We start from the raw sequence: 16,100 nt of genomic DNA, 5'->3' as shown, positions 1-16,100 counted from the left end.
ACCAAATCAATGGCACAATCGTACAGACGGTGCGGGGGAAGGGTGAGTGCCAGATCCTTGCTGAAGACGTCAGCAAGATCGTGGTACTCAACCGGCACTGCCGTCAGATTGGGAGGGACTTTGACCTCCTCCTTAGCTTGCAAACTGGGAGGAACCGAGGATCCTAAACACACCCGATGGCAGGTTTCGCTCCACTGAACCACCACCCCAGACGGCCAGTCAATCCGGGGATTGTGCTTCAACATCCATGGGAAGCCCAAAATCATGCGGGAGGTAGAAGGAGTTACAAAAAACTCAATCTCCTCCCGATGTTTTCCAGACACCACCAGAGTTACTGGTTGTGTCTTGTGTGTCATTAAAGGGAGGAGGGTGCCATCTAGTGCCCGCACCTGCAATGGTGAAGGAAGCGCCACCAGAGGGAGCCCTACCTCCCTTGCCCATCTGCTGTCTAGCAGATTCCCTTCTGACCCCGTGTCCACCAGTGCTGGGGCTTGAAGGGTTAAATCCCCGCTCAGGATTGTGACTGGGAGTCGTGCGGCAATCTGTGTGTGTCTCACTTGAATGTTTTGACCCCCCCTTTAGCCCAGTCTCTAAGGGCGAGTGTTGTCGTTTTGGCCGTTTGGGGCAGTTTTTCTGTATGTGCTCCTTTGAGCTGCAGAGAAAACACTCCCCGCGATCAGCCTCCTCATTTTGGCCCTGTGCGTTTCCCTAACAACGTCAGCAGGGGGAGCTGTTGCCCCACAGAGCGCTGCGGCTGTGGAGCGTGGGGAGGGCGGCCCCTTTTCAAACCCGGAAGGGAGAGGGGTGGCGCGTATCCGGCCACGTCCTTCGCCTCGCTCCCGACGGCGCTCCTCCAACCGATTGTCTAACCGTATAACGAGATCGATAAGCCCATCTAAATCCCGCGGTTCGTCCTTAGCTACCAGCTGCTCCTTCAGGACCAACGACAGTCCGTTTATGAAGGCGGCGCGGAGCGCAACGTTATTCCAGCCGGACCTCGCAGCCGCGATGCGGAAGTTGACTGCATAAGCGGCTGCGCTCTCGCGTCCCTGTCTCATTGACAGCAGCACAGTTGAAGCGGTCTCTCCTCTGTTAGGGTGATCAAACACTGTTCTGAACTCCCCCACAAACCCAGTGTATGCTGATAACAACCGTGAGTTCTGTTCCCAGAGCGCCGTAGCCCAGGCGCGTGCATTACCCCGAAGCAGAGCAATCATATAAGCTATTTTACTAGCATCTGACGCATACATGACGGGACGTTGTGCAAAGACGAGCGAACACTGCATAAGAAAGTCCGCGCACGTCTCCACACAACCTCTGTACGGCTCAGGAGGGCTTACGTATGCTTCAGAGGATGGTGGGAGGGGTTGTTGAACCACCTTTGGAACGTTCATATCCTGCACAGGGTCGGCAGGAGGAGGAGCTGCAGCAGCGCCCTGAGCGCTCGCCGCCATCTGTGCGGAGAGAGCCTCCACCCTGCGGTTCAGGAGGATGTTTTGCTCGGTCATTTGATCCAACCGAGCCGTAAAGGCGGTGAGAATGTGCTGCAGCTCACCAATCACGCCTCCTGCAGACGCCTGCGCTCCCTGCTCTCCCATTGGTCGTTCAACAGCCGGGTGACGCCCCTCGGAGTCCATGACGCTGGCCGAGATATCCTGTTGTGAAAGTGTAATGACACAGACCCACAACAGGGGGCGCAAATGAACGGCCAATAGATGAGCCACAAAGTAACAATTTAATGTTGTGAAATGTGCACAACGAATATACAGACAATCTCAGAATATAATTACAGTCAATCCACAAAGGTGACGTGTGGGCAGGCTCGAGGATAGAAGACGTCCGTCCTGAGAAGAGCCGGAACCACACGATTTCCGCCACCACAGAACCTGGTGAATACTGGAGCCGCCAAGTCCCGAATTCCCAGGTGATCACCGTCCCCGACTGTCGGATCTGGTACTGCTGGCGAGAACAAAGACAGTCAAGTGTGGGTGTGTGTACACCCAGTAACAACAGCGGTGGGAATGCCACCTCCACCTCTCACTCAATAACTTGCAGAGTACTGAAGATTCCTCAGGGAAAAAGAGTGCCTTCTAGCGCTCTCTCAGCTTCCACTGACAGCGGTACCGGTACTCCTGCAAACACTCACAATATATAAACAATATTGTAAAACGGCTGAGGTTATTACCTCCAATGAAGTATGATATCTCGGCAACGAGGTGGAGATGACGTCTGGTCTTTATGGAGTGAGATGATGTTGAGTAGATGGGTGACAGCTGTCAAGAGGTAATGAGTGACAGCTCACCCCCGGCTGTGTCCATGGCGGCAGCGCCCTCTCGTGCCTGAAGCCCGCACTTCAGGCAGGGCACCCACTGGTGGTGGACCAGCAGTACCTCCTCTTCTGGCGGCCCACACACAACACCCAGTGCCTTAATCACTAGACCATCACCTCCCCTAAGGCAAGGTTATTTGCACAGCCGGCATGAGAGTAGAGGGCAGGCAACTCCATTCAAGCTGCGCTGTGCAAATGGCCCCACAATGTCTAAGTGGCCCACGAGTGTGCTATGACCAAGCAACACATACGTCATGCAAGTGTGCCCTTCTGCAACACGTGGTGTGCGAGTGTGTCGCCCCCCCCTTGCAAAACATGGGGCGTGCTAGTGTCCCCCGACCATGAACCAATATTGTCAGGTGCTGCTGTGGTGGCTGTAGTGTGATCGATGTCAAGCGCAGCATGCATCTGGACGGCTGTAATATGCAGCTGTAACAGCTGGCCGCGGTGTACTTGCAACTCAGCTGGAGGACATATGTAGTGCCATCAACAACATGAACCACACTCCACATGCACATGTGTGGACAGCAACATGAACCACACTCCACATGCACATGTGTGGACAGCCTCTCATGCTCTCATGACATGATGTTAATAATGTACAGACAAGATCACCTGGGGACTGGTCAGCCACGTCTGAGCGCACACGGCAAGACGCCTCTCAGCTGATCGCTGGTCAGCCACTCACTGACAGCTGGAAATGACGGCTTAGTGCACACCACATGTTAAATTAAAAACACAGAGAACACAGCCAAGACAATTATATAAATGAATGCTACAATAACTACATAATTACATAACAAATACATAAAATAATCACAGAACAAAGGAACAGAGAGTGACACTTTGTTCTCTGCACTGATTGCAAAGGTGGGCGTGTCTGCAACAGCAGCAACTGTTGGGATCTGTGGACCCGCAAGTCACAGCTGGAGAACATGTACCGTGTTATGACCTTACAACACTCCACCGTGAGGCGCGTGCATGTGCATTCTGTCCTCACGTGGAAATACATAAAAACACATATCGCTTTTGTAATGGGCAGCAGCGAGTGCCCCAGCGCGCATGTCATCAGGTGGCTGCCCCATGTGACAAGCTCCATGCGATCATGTGAACACTCAGTTATGGGCCATATGACGCGGTGTCCTTCGGCGCACCACTCGCTGGACACCTGGCTACACAGCGCCAGCTGATATGTCCATGTTATGAGCGTACAGCTTCATTCATGTCACTCCAACTGCCTGTTTACGTACCTGACAATAGGTCATGCGGAACAGGAGGATGACATGTATTGTCCACTCTTCATAACAGGAATTAATTATTAGAGACTGCTGTATTTTCTTTTTTTTTTTTTTAATACAGTGACAACAGATTCATGACCAGTAACGTGACTGTGTTACATTTATTGTTCCTCTAATGTTCTGAATCTGTGCTTCGCATTATTGTGGGCTTCCATATACGAGGTCTGTTAGAAAAGTATCCGACCTTTTTATTTTTTTCAAAAACCTGATGGATTTGAATCAAAGTGAAGTCTGTGGTGATGTGGGACCGTCGTGTGACTATCCGAGCAGTTGCGGAAGAGGTGGACATCAGCACTTTTTCGGCACATTCCACTGTGAAAGAAAGAATATTTTGCCATGAAAAGAGTTGCAGCGAAATTCATGCCAATGGCTTCGGCACGAAGCTGATGGCGCAGCAAAAGCACCACCGTGTTGAAGTCTCACAGGACATGTTGTGACATGCTCACCTTCCACAATTTCTCCGATAGTCACACGACTGAAAAGCCACTGAAAGCCGTCTGAATCTTCCGAGTGGTGGAAGAGGTGAGCATGTCACAACATGTCCTGTGAGACTTCAACACGGTGGTGCTTTTGCTGCGCCATCAGCTTCGTGCCGAAGCCATCTGCATGAATTTCACTGCAGCTCTTTTCATGGCAAAATCTTCACAGTGGAATGTGCCGAAAAAGTGCTGATGTCCACCTCTTCCACAATTTCTCGGATAGTCACACGACGGTCCCACATCACCACAGCGTTCACTTTGGAAATTATCTGGTCCTTTCAGCATGTTGATGGCCGACCGGAGCGCAGCGCGCTCTCCACCATTGTGTGGACGTCTTTAAACCGGTTGTACTGCTCGTTAATCTGTGTGATGCCCATAGCATTGTCACCGAAAGCCGTCTGAATAATCCGAATGGTTTCCACCTGGCTGTCGCCCAGTTTCTGGCAAAATTTGATGCGGTCACACTGCTCCAGTTGTTCAGCCATTTCCTTGCAAAGAAAATCCGACGAGAGACAACACCCATCCTCACACAAAGGCTGCTTACCAGCAAGTGACGCAAACGACAGGCGTGAAAAAACTCATGCATGCGCACGAAGGTTCAAGGTTGGCTCATGCAAGCACACGTGATTCAAATCCATCAGGTTTTTGAAAAAAATAAAAAGGTCGGATACTTTTCTAACAGACCTCGTATTTGTTGATTTGTGTCCAGCATCTAATTGCTGTGGGAGCGCAATGTGGTGTCACACGTTCCAGGTGCTCGCACAGTGTTTGTGTGTGCACAAGCGTGCATGAAACCGTCGCCGCAGTATCGTGCACAAGCGTGCATGAAACCGTCGCCGCAGTATCGTGCACAAGCGTGCACGAAACTGTCGCCACAGTATTGTGCACGCCTGTCCGACTATGTGTCCCTCCTGACAGCAGGTGGAATGTTTCACGGTTCCCCATTTCATTTTTTGTTTCTGCTTCTTTTGCCCAATGCCGTGTTATGTGTGAAGGGGCCCTTCGAACATTTCCAAGTCATTGAGGATGTCTTTGACAATGTCTTCTTTGCTATAGTTTAACATAGTAACTGGGTAATTCTGTGGTTTATCAAATGAAAAGCACGACATCTGATCTAACACTGTTTTTTGACCTACATATTCGTTAACAAAAGCTGCTCATACAATTGCTATGATTAGACCCGGCCTGTCTGTGATTGATGTGGAGACACTGATGACTATTATATGCTTTTGTGTCCTCCAGAATGGCCAGCTGTAATGTATTATTTTCTGGTTTGCTGCAGAACGGCATTAGATATGTGCAGATGATCCAGAATTCAGCTGTGTGGGCTTAAACTTGAACTAGAAAATAAAACCACCTCATCACTCTGTCCCTTCATTGTCTCCCTGTGATTGCGAGAGCAGATGTTAAGGTCTTGTTGAAGACAAATGAAGTACTGAATGCGTGTGTGTTTGCATTTCCCACAGACGTTATGAAGCCCTATGTGCCAACATGTCCTGTGGTATCAGGATGCAGGTTTACTTTGGGTTCCTGTGGTTAAGATGATGTTGGCAATCTGTAGAGCCTTTGCCTCTCATGAAAGTTCAGAAACTTTTCTTGGGTCTTTTGACCTCACCTTAAAACATGTAATTTCTGTTAGATTTAGTTCATGATTTTACCTTCTTTTAGTTATGTATGTTGGTTTGTCTTACATTATTTAGCATTTTAAATTTTAGTTGCCTTTTTTAAAATTCAGGTGAAAAATTGCAGAATTTCAGGCTGTTGGGAAAGTGTAGTGACACGGAACCACAACAGGGGGCGTAAATGAACGGTCAATAGATGAGCCAAAAGGTAACAATTTAAAGTTGTGAATGTGCACAACGAAATACAGACAATCACAGAATTTGATATTAGTCAATATACAGAGGTGACGTGTGGGCAGGCTCGAGGATAGAAGACGTCTGTCCAGAGAAGAGTCGGGTCCCACACGATTTCCACTGCTAACGGATCTGAAGCACGCCGGAGTCGCCAAGTCCTGAGTCCCCAGGTGGCCACCGTCTCCAGCTGTCAGATCTGGTACTGCTGGCAGGAGGCAGAAACAGTTAACGGTGGGTGTGTGTGCATACACCCAGCAAACAGTCAGCAAAAATCTTCTCTCTCTGCAGTCCGGTGGGAATAACACCTCCACCTCAATCACAAGTTCACAGTCATGCAAGGTTAGTCTCCTACTTTATTGCAGTTCGGAGTAAGAAGTGAAATCCGTTCACTTCTTCACCATCCATGAACTCGGCTGTAAGTAGCAAGCGAACACCTGCAAACACAATCAGAATTGCGAGAGAAAAACAATGTGCGTTCAACACAAACACGGCTGAGAATTTACCTTTGGGTAGTCGATATCTCGGCAGTGAGGTGGAGAAGCTGCCCGGTTTATATGGTGGTGGTGGTTGATGAGTGACAGCTAGCGTTGATGATGAGTGACAGCTGCCACTCCCGGGTTGCTCCTGGGGCGAATGCGCCCTCTCCTGCCTGAAGCCCGCACTTCAGGCAGGGTGCTCTCTGGTGGTGGCCAGCAGTACCTCCTTTTCAGCAGCCCACACAACAGGACCCCCCCCTCAACGGGCGCCTCCTGGCGCCCGACCAAGTTTGTCGGGATGACGGGCGTAGAAGTCGGCCAGGAGGGCCAGATCCAAGATGAAGGTCCTCTTCACCCAGCAGCGTTCTTCGGGACCATAACCCTCCCAGTCCACCAGATACTGGAACCCCCGGTCTTTCCGCCGGAAGTCCAGGAGCCTGCGAACCGTCCATGCAGGCTCCCTGTCAATGATCCGGGCAGGAGGCGGCGCCGGGCCGAGGGTGCAGAGGGGTGAAGTGTGGTGTGGCTTGAGGTGTGACACGTGGAAGACCAGGTGGATCCACAGTGAAGCTGGGAGTTGAAGCTTCACTGCGGCAGGACTGAGGACCTTGAGGATCTTGAATGGTCCGATGTAACAGTCTTTCAATTTGGGGGAGTCCACCTGTAAGGGAATGTCCTTAGTGGAAAGCCACAGCTCCTGCCCAGGCTGTTATGCAGGGGCCAGGGATCGCCGGCGGTCTGCATGGGCCTGGGCCCTCGTCCGGGCCTTCAGCAGGGCAGAATGGGCGGTGCGCCACACCCGACGACATCTGTGAAGATGGGCCTGGACCGAGGGCACACCGACCTCTCCCTCCACCACAGGAAACAATGGGGGCTGGTACCCCAAACATACTTCAAACGGGGAGAGGCCGGTGGCTGAAGACACTTGACTTATGGGCGTACTCGATCCAGGCCAGATGGTCACTCCAAGCCGCCGGGTGCGCGGAGGTCACACAGCGGAGGGCCTGTTCCAGTTCTTGATTCGCCCGCTCTGCCTGTCCGTTGGTCTGTGGATGATACCCGGACGAGAGGCTCACGGTGGCCCCCAGTTCCCTGCAGAAACTTCTCCAGACTTGAGAGGAGAACTGAGGACCACGATCCAAGACAATGTCAGTTGGTATCCCATGCAGACGCACGACATGGTGGACCAGGAGGTCTGCTGTCTCCTGGGCCATTGGGAGCTTCGGGAGGGCCACGAAGTGGGCCGCCTTGGAGAACCGGTCCACTATCATGAGGATGGTAGTATTGCCCTGGGACAGAGGGAGACCCGTGACGAAGTCCAGGCCGATGTGGGACCAGGGGCGATGTGGCACAGGTAACGGCTGGAGGAGACCTTGTGTCTTCCTGTGGTCTGCCTTGCCCCTGGCGCAGGTGGTACAGGCCTGGACGTACTCCCGGACGTCGGCTTCCATAGACGCCCACCAGAAGCGCTGCCGGACCACTGCCACGGTTCTTTGCACCCCTGGGTGACAGGAGAGCTTGGAACCATGACAGAAGTGCAAAACGGCAGCCCTGGCCTCTGGTAGACGTACAGTTTGTTTTGCGGGCCAGTTCCTGGGTCCGGGTTCTGTGTCAGGGCCTCCCGGACGGTCTTCTCCACGTCCCAGGTGAGGGTGGCCACGACAGTGGACTCGGGGATGATGGTTTCCGTTGGATCTGACAGCTCGGGTTTGACTTCCTCTTCATGAACCCGGGACAAGGCGTCGGATCGTTGGTTCTTGGTCCCGGGGCGGTAGGTGATCTGGAAGTCAAAACGCCCGAAGAACAATGACCAGCGGGCTTGCCTGGGGTTCAGACGCTTGGCAGTCCAGATGTACTCCAGGTTCCGATGATCCGTGAAAACCGTAAATGGCACCGCAGCTCCCTCCAACAGATGTCTCCACTCCTCAAGAGCCTCTTTCACCGCAAGGCGCTCACAATTGCCCACGTCATAGTTTCGCTCAGCCGGGATCAACCTGCGGGAGAAATAGGCACAGGGGTGGAGAACCTTATCGGACTCCCTGCTCTGGGACAGCATGGCTCCTATCCCTGAGTCAGAGGCGTCCACTTCAACAATAAACTGGCGGTTTGGATCGGGCTGCACCAGAACGGGCGCAGTTGAGAACCGGCGCTTCAGCTCCCTAAACGCGGCTTCGCACCAATCCGACCAGGTGAAGGGGACCTTAGAGGAGGTCAGGGCTGTCAGGGGGCCAACAACCTGACTGTAGCCCTTAATAAACCTCCTGTAGAAATTTGCAAAGCCGAGGAACTGTTGCAGCTTCCTACGGCTTGTTGGTTGGGGCCAATCTCTCACCGCCGCAACCTTGGCCGGATCAGGGGCGACGGAGTTGGAGGAGATTATGAACCCCAGGAAGGACAAAGAAGTGCGGTGGAACTCGCACTTCTCGCCCTTCACAAACAGCCGGTTCTCCTACAACCGCTGCAGGACCTGACGTACATGCTTAACATGAGTCTCAGGATCCGGGGAAAAGATGAGGATATCATCAAGGTATACGAAGACGAATCGGTGCAGGAAGTCCCGCAAGACGTCGTTTACCAAGGCTTGGAACGTCGCGGGGGCGTTAGTGAGGCCGAACGGCATGACCAGGTACTCAAAGTGACCTAATGGGGTGTTAAATGCCGTCTTCCATTCATCTCCCTTCCGGATCCGAACCAGGTGATAAGCGTTCCTAAGATCCAGTTTGGTGGAAATTTTGGCTCCATGCAGGGGCGTGAACACCGAATCTAACAAGGGCAACGGGTATCGATTACGATCGATTACGTGCCTGAAGCCCGCACTTCAGGCAGGGCGCCCTCTGGTGGTGGCCAGCAGTACCTCCTCTTCAGCAGCCCACACAACACAGGCAGCTAAAACCTAAGTTTTAGGATTTTTCTGCCCATCTAGAGAACATCTACAAAAACAAGGCACAACAAACAAACAAGCAAACAAACAAAACAGATAAATCTGAGATGGTCTGCAGCCATGATTCACTCAGTCATATCTGAGTGGCTGAGATGTTGTTTCACATTCATCTTTGTAACTGAAATATGCATTTGGCCTTTGAGATATCAACATGGTGAGATGTTTTGAATGGTCCAAAAGGTCAAGGCTGTCACATTCAACCAATGAGTGCAATGGCACTCAATGAACTTGAGTGCCATTGCAAGGTTCCCTCCTCATAACTGTCGTCTTCATACCGACCAGCCACTTTCTTTCAGTACCAGATTTACTTACACTCACATTGGTGCTCGTGGGTGTGTTCATTTAAAGATGAGGTGTGGTCAAATGCAAAAGCTGGGGCATTGCTATCATCCATCACAAGCAAGCCTTTATATTTACCTAAAAGTAGGTCTAAAGTCTATAAATGCAATGGTAAGGTGTCTTTGCTACTTGCAGGATCCTCAGGTACTGCTGGAATAACTTTGTGTTCAATGAAATGTAAGTTAGAGAGACTAAGATAATGAGTATTAGTAGGTTTGTGAGGTAAAGATGCCTTTGACATTTTGGCCATGTGGGATATTTCTTTGGCTTTATTTGGCACGCAGTTGGCTTAGTATTGGAAACCCAACCAACTGGAAAAGGCCAAGGACACGTCTGTGCTTCATCTGGCTGTGAAGACAGCAGGCTGCTTTATGTAGCAGGTGACAATAAGAATATGATAAATTTTATTTATCCCAAAGGAAATTATTTATTATATTTATTTATATTTGTAATTATATATTAAGATGGATGTTTGTCTTCAGACCTGCATCAGACTGGGCCTTAGGGAGCCTTGCCCGCCCTCGGAGGCAGTTGGGCCCACCCTGGATGGACGAGCCTATTAGTCACCCACCAAACAAATAAATAAATAAATAAAATAAAATAAAAAATTGCCGAGTACCATGATTACAATTTGTCTAAATTTCCAATGTAGATGATTCATAATAATATTAATAAACACACTGTGCTTCATCTGATTTTTACTAAAATAACTGAATGATTTGATGCGGTAACAAAGCTCAGAGGGGGCAGAGATTTCTACATCACTATCTGGCTGAGGGCCGGTGAACAACCCTGACAATCTCCATCATGGATTTCTTCAGAAAACTGCTGTGTATAAATTAGTAGTTCTGATGTTCCTCTGACACATTTCTGCACTCTGTTGTCTTCTATGTTTTGGCCTGATGCCTTGTTTCTATTGGATGAGTGATGCTATGTCACACCGTGCAGCGGTGAAAGTTGGATTGGGTTGAACTTTGCAGTAGCCTGACGACAAGCGGAAATACGTTCTCCTGGTGGAGCTTTGCGCTTTTGACGCATCACACCACGCCACGTCAAACACATGATGCTTCTCATTGAAAATAGTGGGTTTTAGAGCGACGTGTTTAGTGCCCTGAACGCGTTCTGTGTGAAAGGCAATACACACCTTGCGTTTGCGGGCGGAAATGGTCTGAAATTCAGCAGGAGCGGGGTGGGCATGAGTGGCTGTGGGACAAAGATAATAGTCTCCCGCAGGGTTCTGCCATTTCTAGCCTAAAAAGGTGCGCCCTTCAGAGCAACACAAGGCCCCTCAGCAAATGTGTTCTGACCCTGTGACTGGTTGTCTGCCTGGGTGGTTACCATCCAGGACCCAAGGAGTTTCTGTTGTGTGCTCTATTCAGCAATATATTGTCCACCTGTATACAGTGCTTATATACATTTATGAAAATTGGTCAGAGTGCTTGAGTACATTTTATTGTGAGTTGTCACGTGACAATCACACTTCCAGGAAGTCGTGAATAACGCAGCTGTTATAGTTTTGATTGTTAAACATTGTTTGTCTCTCAAACAGAGCAATTCAAATTCATTCACTTGCATTTTATATTTGAAGACCAGAAATTGTTGTTGCGATTCGTCATAAGAGGACTCGTGCAAGCAAAAACCACAGTGGGAGTGAAGGAGAATTGATTTATTGACAGTTTAAAGTGGGGAGAGGTTTGTTTGAAGAGAGGCAGGTCTTCCATTCAGGGAGAGATCACTACTGGATCCATTTATCTTATCGAAGCCTTACCATGACCCCCTGACAACCAGAGGACTGTGACCACAAGAAAACCTCAGTAAAATAGCATCTTCTGTGCGCTCCTCAGCAACAGAGAGGATCAGTCAATGTAGGACAAATGTCCGCTTTAGTTTGTCCTCTTCAGGCTAAACAGTAGATCACAGATCAGATGGAGTGATTGTGTCAAACACAGGCCTGAAACTGGAATGGGGGATTCCTCTTGAATTTAGTCAACAGATCAGCAGGCAAAAGTGTGCAGAAACAGAGACTCAAGGACAGGTGGCAGACAGAACAGGGTCCTGGCATCAATTTGACCAGCTAGCGCTCAGCCTGGGTTTATGTGTCATATGTCATACTGACAAAATGAGGAACCTTGGGGTAATTTTTGATCCCTCATTGTCCTTTGACCTCCATATTAGGGACATTACCACAACTGCTTTTTTCCATTTGCGAAATATAGCGAGGATTTGTTACATCCTGTCTATGGCTGATGCTGAGACCCTGATTCATGCTTTTGCTTTTTTGTTCTAGATTGGATTATTGTAATGTCCTACTTTCAGGGTTACCACAGTCTAGCATTAGTGGTCTCCAGCTGGTTCAGAATGCTGCTGCCATACTTTTGACACGAAGCAGAAGGTTTGAACATATTACACCCATTCTGCCATCATTGCACTGGCTTCCTGTCTCTGTAAGAGCAGATTTTAAAGTATTGCTGCTAACCTATAGAATTGTTCATGGACTGACGCCTTCTTACTGGCTGATCTGGTGAAACCCTATGTACTGACCCAGGTTTTGCAGTCGCAGGAGGCAGGACTGTGTGTTCCTAGGCTGAAGAAGAAGTCAGAGGGTCAAAGAGCCTTCTCTTATCGTGCACCCACTCTATGGAACTGATTCTCGTGACCTTGAGGCAGTCAGATTCCGTGGAATTTTTAAGTCAAAACTAAAATGTATTGTTACTCCCTTCTTATTTCCCTTTCTTATCTAGCTTTATTTTTCTGTTTTATACTTTTACTTGTGTGTTAAATTGTGAATTGAATCTTTTAACTCACTCAATTTAATGTTTGATTTTGAACTGTTTTGTCTGAGGTGCCTTGAGGCAACTTTTGTTGTGGTTTGGCGTGTTATAATTTGACAATATTTAAATTGAATTTGTCTTATGCCAGCAAGGTTCAAGATCAAATCAGGCATCACATCGAGTTGCCAGATGTCTCAAGTGACAGGGACAAAAACAATCTGGCAACTGCTGACTGCAGAGACAGCTAATCAGTGGAGTCCTGCTTCCAGGGAATAAAATACAGAGGCCCTGTAGTGTCGTGTAGGTGTGGCGAAATGAGCTGATATGTACGGCGGGCCCAATGGGGGGAAAGACAGTATTGAGATCATTACACATTTTGTGACATAATAAAGTCTTATTTAGCATTAGCATGTGAACTTTTCTTTTGATATGGATTCTCGAACAGTGTTTCAAAACAGACATTGCAAAGGTTTCAGAATTTAGGTTAGGAACACTTTAGGTTCTGTCATCGCTACAGCGTGAAATAAATGTAGGCACAGTGGTGTTGCATGTAAAGCTTATTTGCAACACCAGGAGAAAAGCATCTCCACGGGCACTTTTTTAATCTCACTGAGAGTCGGAGGTTCACAGCTGACTGGAGAACTGGCCGCAAGAACTTATGCCCAAAAATATTCAACACTGTGGCAGGAGGTTTACCTGTTGTACTGCAGGTCAGTATTGCAGGTCAGTACTGTGGCTGTTTGTCGGCGACCGTGCTGTCACTTGGCTACTTCAGGGTCTTCATGCATAAGATCTCCCACATCGCAAGATCGTTTGCCTGTCCAAGTCTGCAATTCCTCCACCTAGACTCTGTTCACATTTCTCAGACACGGCTGGAGGGCGGAGCCGGTGGGAGTTAGGATGAATCTTTTAGGACTCAACAAGTGTGTAATCAGAGGTGATAAACTATGATTGACCCTGTAGTTCTGCAGGAGTCCCCAGTGTACAACATATCCAGTGGTACAGTGGTACAGCTTTGGATGCAGAAACCAGAGTCCAGAAACCTGTATTCTCTGAGTTTTCATAGTCAAGAGGCATTGGGTGACTTTCGTCACAGTTGCTACATCTGTGGGGACTGGGCTAGTCCTCATATCCAGCCCTGTTAGTGCTGGTGGTCACATTAAAACAACCTGTGACCAGGAGTATCACCTCTGAGATTGTCATCAGCCACCACATAAATGGCCAAATAGAATGTCTCCATCACTACCACAGACTATAGTCAGAACGTACTCAGAGATAACAGACAAGACACTCAGAGAGTGCCTCAGTCTGTACCTAAAAAAAAACAGATTGTTGAGATTGTGATATCTGAATCATTTGAATCTGTTCCACCACAGCAACTGCCACTTCTCTGCTTTGCCTTCTATAGGAGTCACCAGACCAAAAAGTAGGCAGACACCTACTGAGATCTGGCTTCCTCCAGCTCTGTGAACCTCAGAATCACTGTCACTGCTATAAAGAGCCGTTTAAACTCCTTTGATAGCAGCAGAAGATGGTCGTGCTCGTTAAGAGAAAGATCTGTCCACCGGCGTACCTGGATTTGGTACCTGAAGTTAAGACGTGGGCACTGCCAGGCAGTGGGTCTGCACCAATTTCCATCCTCCAGACTCAAGGCCAATGGTCCTCTCTGATGGTTTTGTCTAGTCCAAAGATGAGAATCTAAATGACTTCTTAATTCATTCACTTTGTTTCCTCGACTCATCCACTCATCATCCAGGTAGATACAATTCACGAAAAACTTCCTGAATGACAGAGAAAAGGTGTATCCCGATGACGCTTTCAGTTGGTACAATGATCAAGAATGTCCATAACATTCAAATCACAACTAATAAAGTCTTTGAGAGGATGTCTGGAACCCTGGACCAGTGACCTGGATGTTCTTCATGTTCACAGTCTGCTTCAGAAAGAGCAAAAATGTCACGAAGAAGAAGCATTTTCTGACATCATGGAGCAACATGTGGTGATAAACCAGTTTTTTAGTGAAGTGGTTTATCTGGGAGAGCACTCTGTTCCTCTGTGGTCATCATGTGTTCACTCTGACCCAACAGCTGGACGGACTTTAACTCCTCCATACTTCAACGTGCAGTGGTGAATCTGCTGATGGCAGCCCCCCCCACTCCTCTGTCTCGCCCGGTCCGGTGCTTTCTCTCATAATTACAGAGATGTTTGACATTAAAGGACATTTGTGTTTGTCTTCTGTTAACGTCTTCCCAGAGGGCCTTAAAGACTTTAACCCGCTGGTTTAATGTTCTCTGGGGATTCCCTAAAGTTTATTACTCCCTGCTCACAGAACAGTTGGGGCTCAATTTAAATACACTATCATCTATAAAACTACGTATGCTCAAACCCAACGTTGTGCTCTTTTGTTAGAACATAACCACATTAGTTTAAATGAAGGCCACATGCTGTCAACATGCTCGTAACATCCAGAACAACAGTGAACCCAAGAAATGAGTTGGAAACCAACACGGGAATGGAGTCACTGGAAGACAACAAACAGAAGTTAGAAAAAAGTAATTTAGTGGAACGAGATGAATAAAATGAAATACAAAGTCAAGACTTTCCAGTATGATTTGTTAACAAGCTGATACAAAGGAGGAAGATGAAGTTAGAGCTGTGACAAATGGTCGCTTTTATTAAAAAAACATGCAAATCCAAGAATATTTAATTTTCATGTTTTTAGCACAAGAATTATACAACTTCTAGAAGACGATAAAATTAAATGCACAGTTAACAATAAAAACAAATAACTAACAGTGAATGAAATAGTGAATAATCATTAACCCTCTGGGTCCGACACTGTCGTATATGACGGCTAAGACTAAGCTTTATAAAATTATAAATAACTTTTTAATGATATGAGATAGAAACTTACTTTTTTTTTGCTGAAAAGTTAACTCCGCTGACTTTTGAGCCACCATCCACCATCTTTATACTCCTCATAGAGTGTCCAATCAGAATTGGTTCACCGTCACATGGTTTTCCAAAATCCAATCGTAGGCCAGATTCACCTCACATGACACACCAAATATTGTTTTTAGCAGTGATGTGTTACTAGTTTATTATAGTTTGCTGTGTGTTTTGAATAAATGTGTGTGGATAATAATTCCCGCTTTACTTTTTCCTTTCTTATTTCTGATTGTAAACCTTTATTACACTTATAAAACACAACTATAGCATATATATTTTGAAAGTACAGGTTGTCCTGAAAAAAGAGACATAAAACTTGATTGTGGGATGCAGGGAGAGCTGTTAACAGCAATAATAAAACATTTATGCCAGGCGAGTGAACTGTCCAAAAATGCTCTCGGACCCCAGAGGGTTAAAAGAAAAACAAAACCTTTATTGATTGACCTGTCACTGATTTTTAAACCACTGTACCTCAGTGTTAGTATGAAAGTACAATTTTCTATATATTTCATAAAAATCATTATCTTCTCTAAGGGTAAACAATTTATAATTTCTGACATCATTTTGAAATTGACATCAGGTTTATGAGAAGCACTTTCTGCAAACAGCAAGCACCAGAGACGATTTTAGACTTCCAGTTTTAGGGGTGCTTAGCACATTTT

Source organism: Thalassophryne amazonica, chromosome 18 (assembly GCF_902500255.1).
Source record: "Thalassophryne amazonica chromosome 18, fThaAma1.1, whole genome shotgun sequence".
Lineage (NCBI taxonomy): Eukaryota > Metazoa > Chordata > Actinopteri > Batrachoidiformes > Batrachoididae > Thalassophryne > Thalassophryne amazonica.
Note: the sequence above shows the minus strand (reverse complement) of the source record.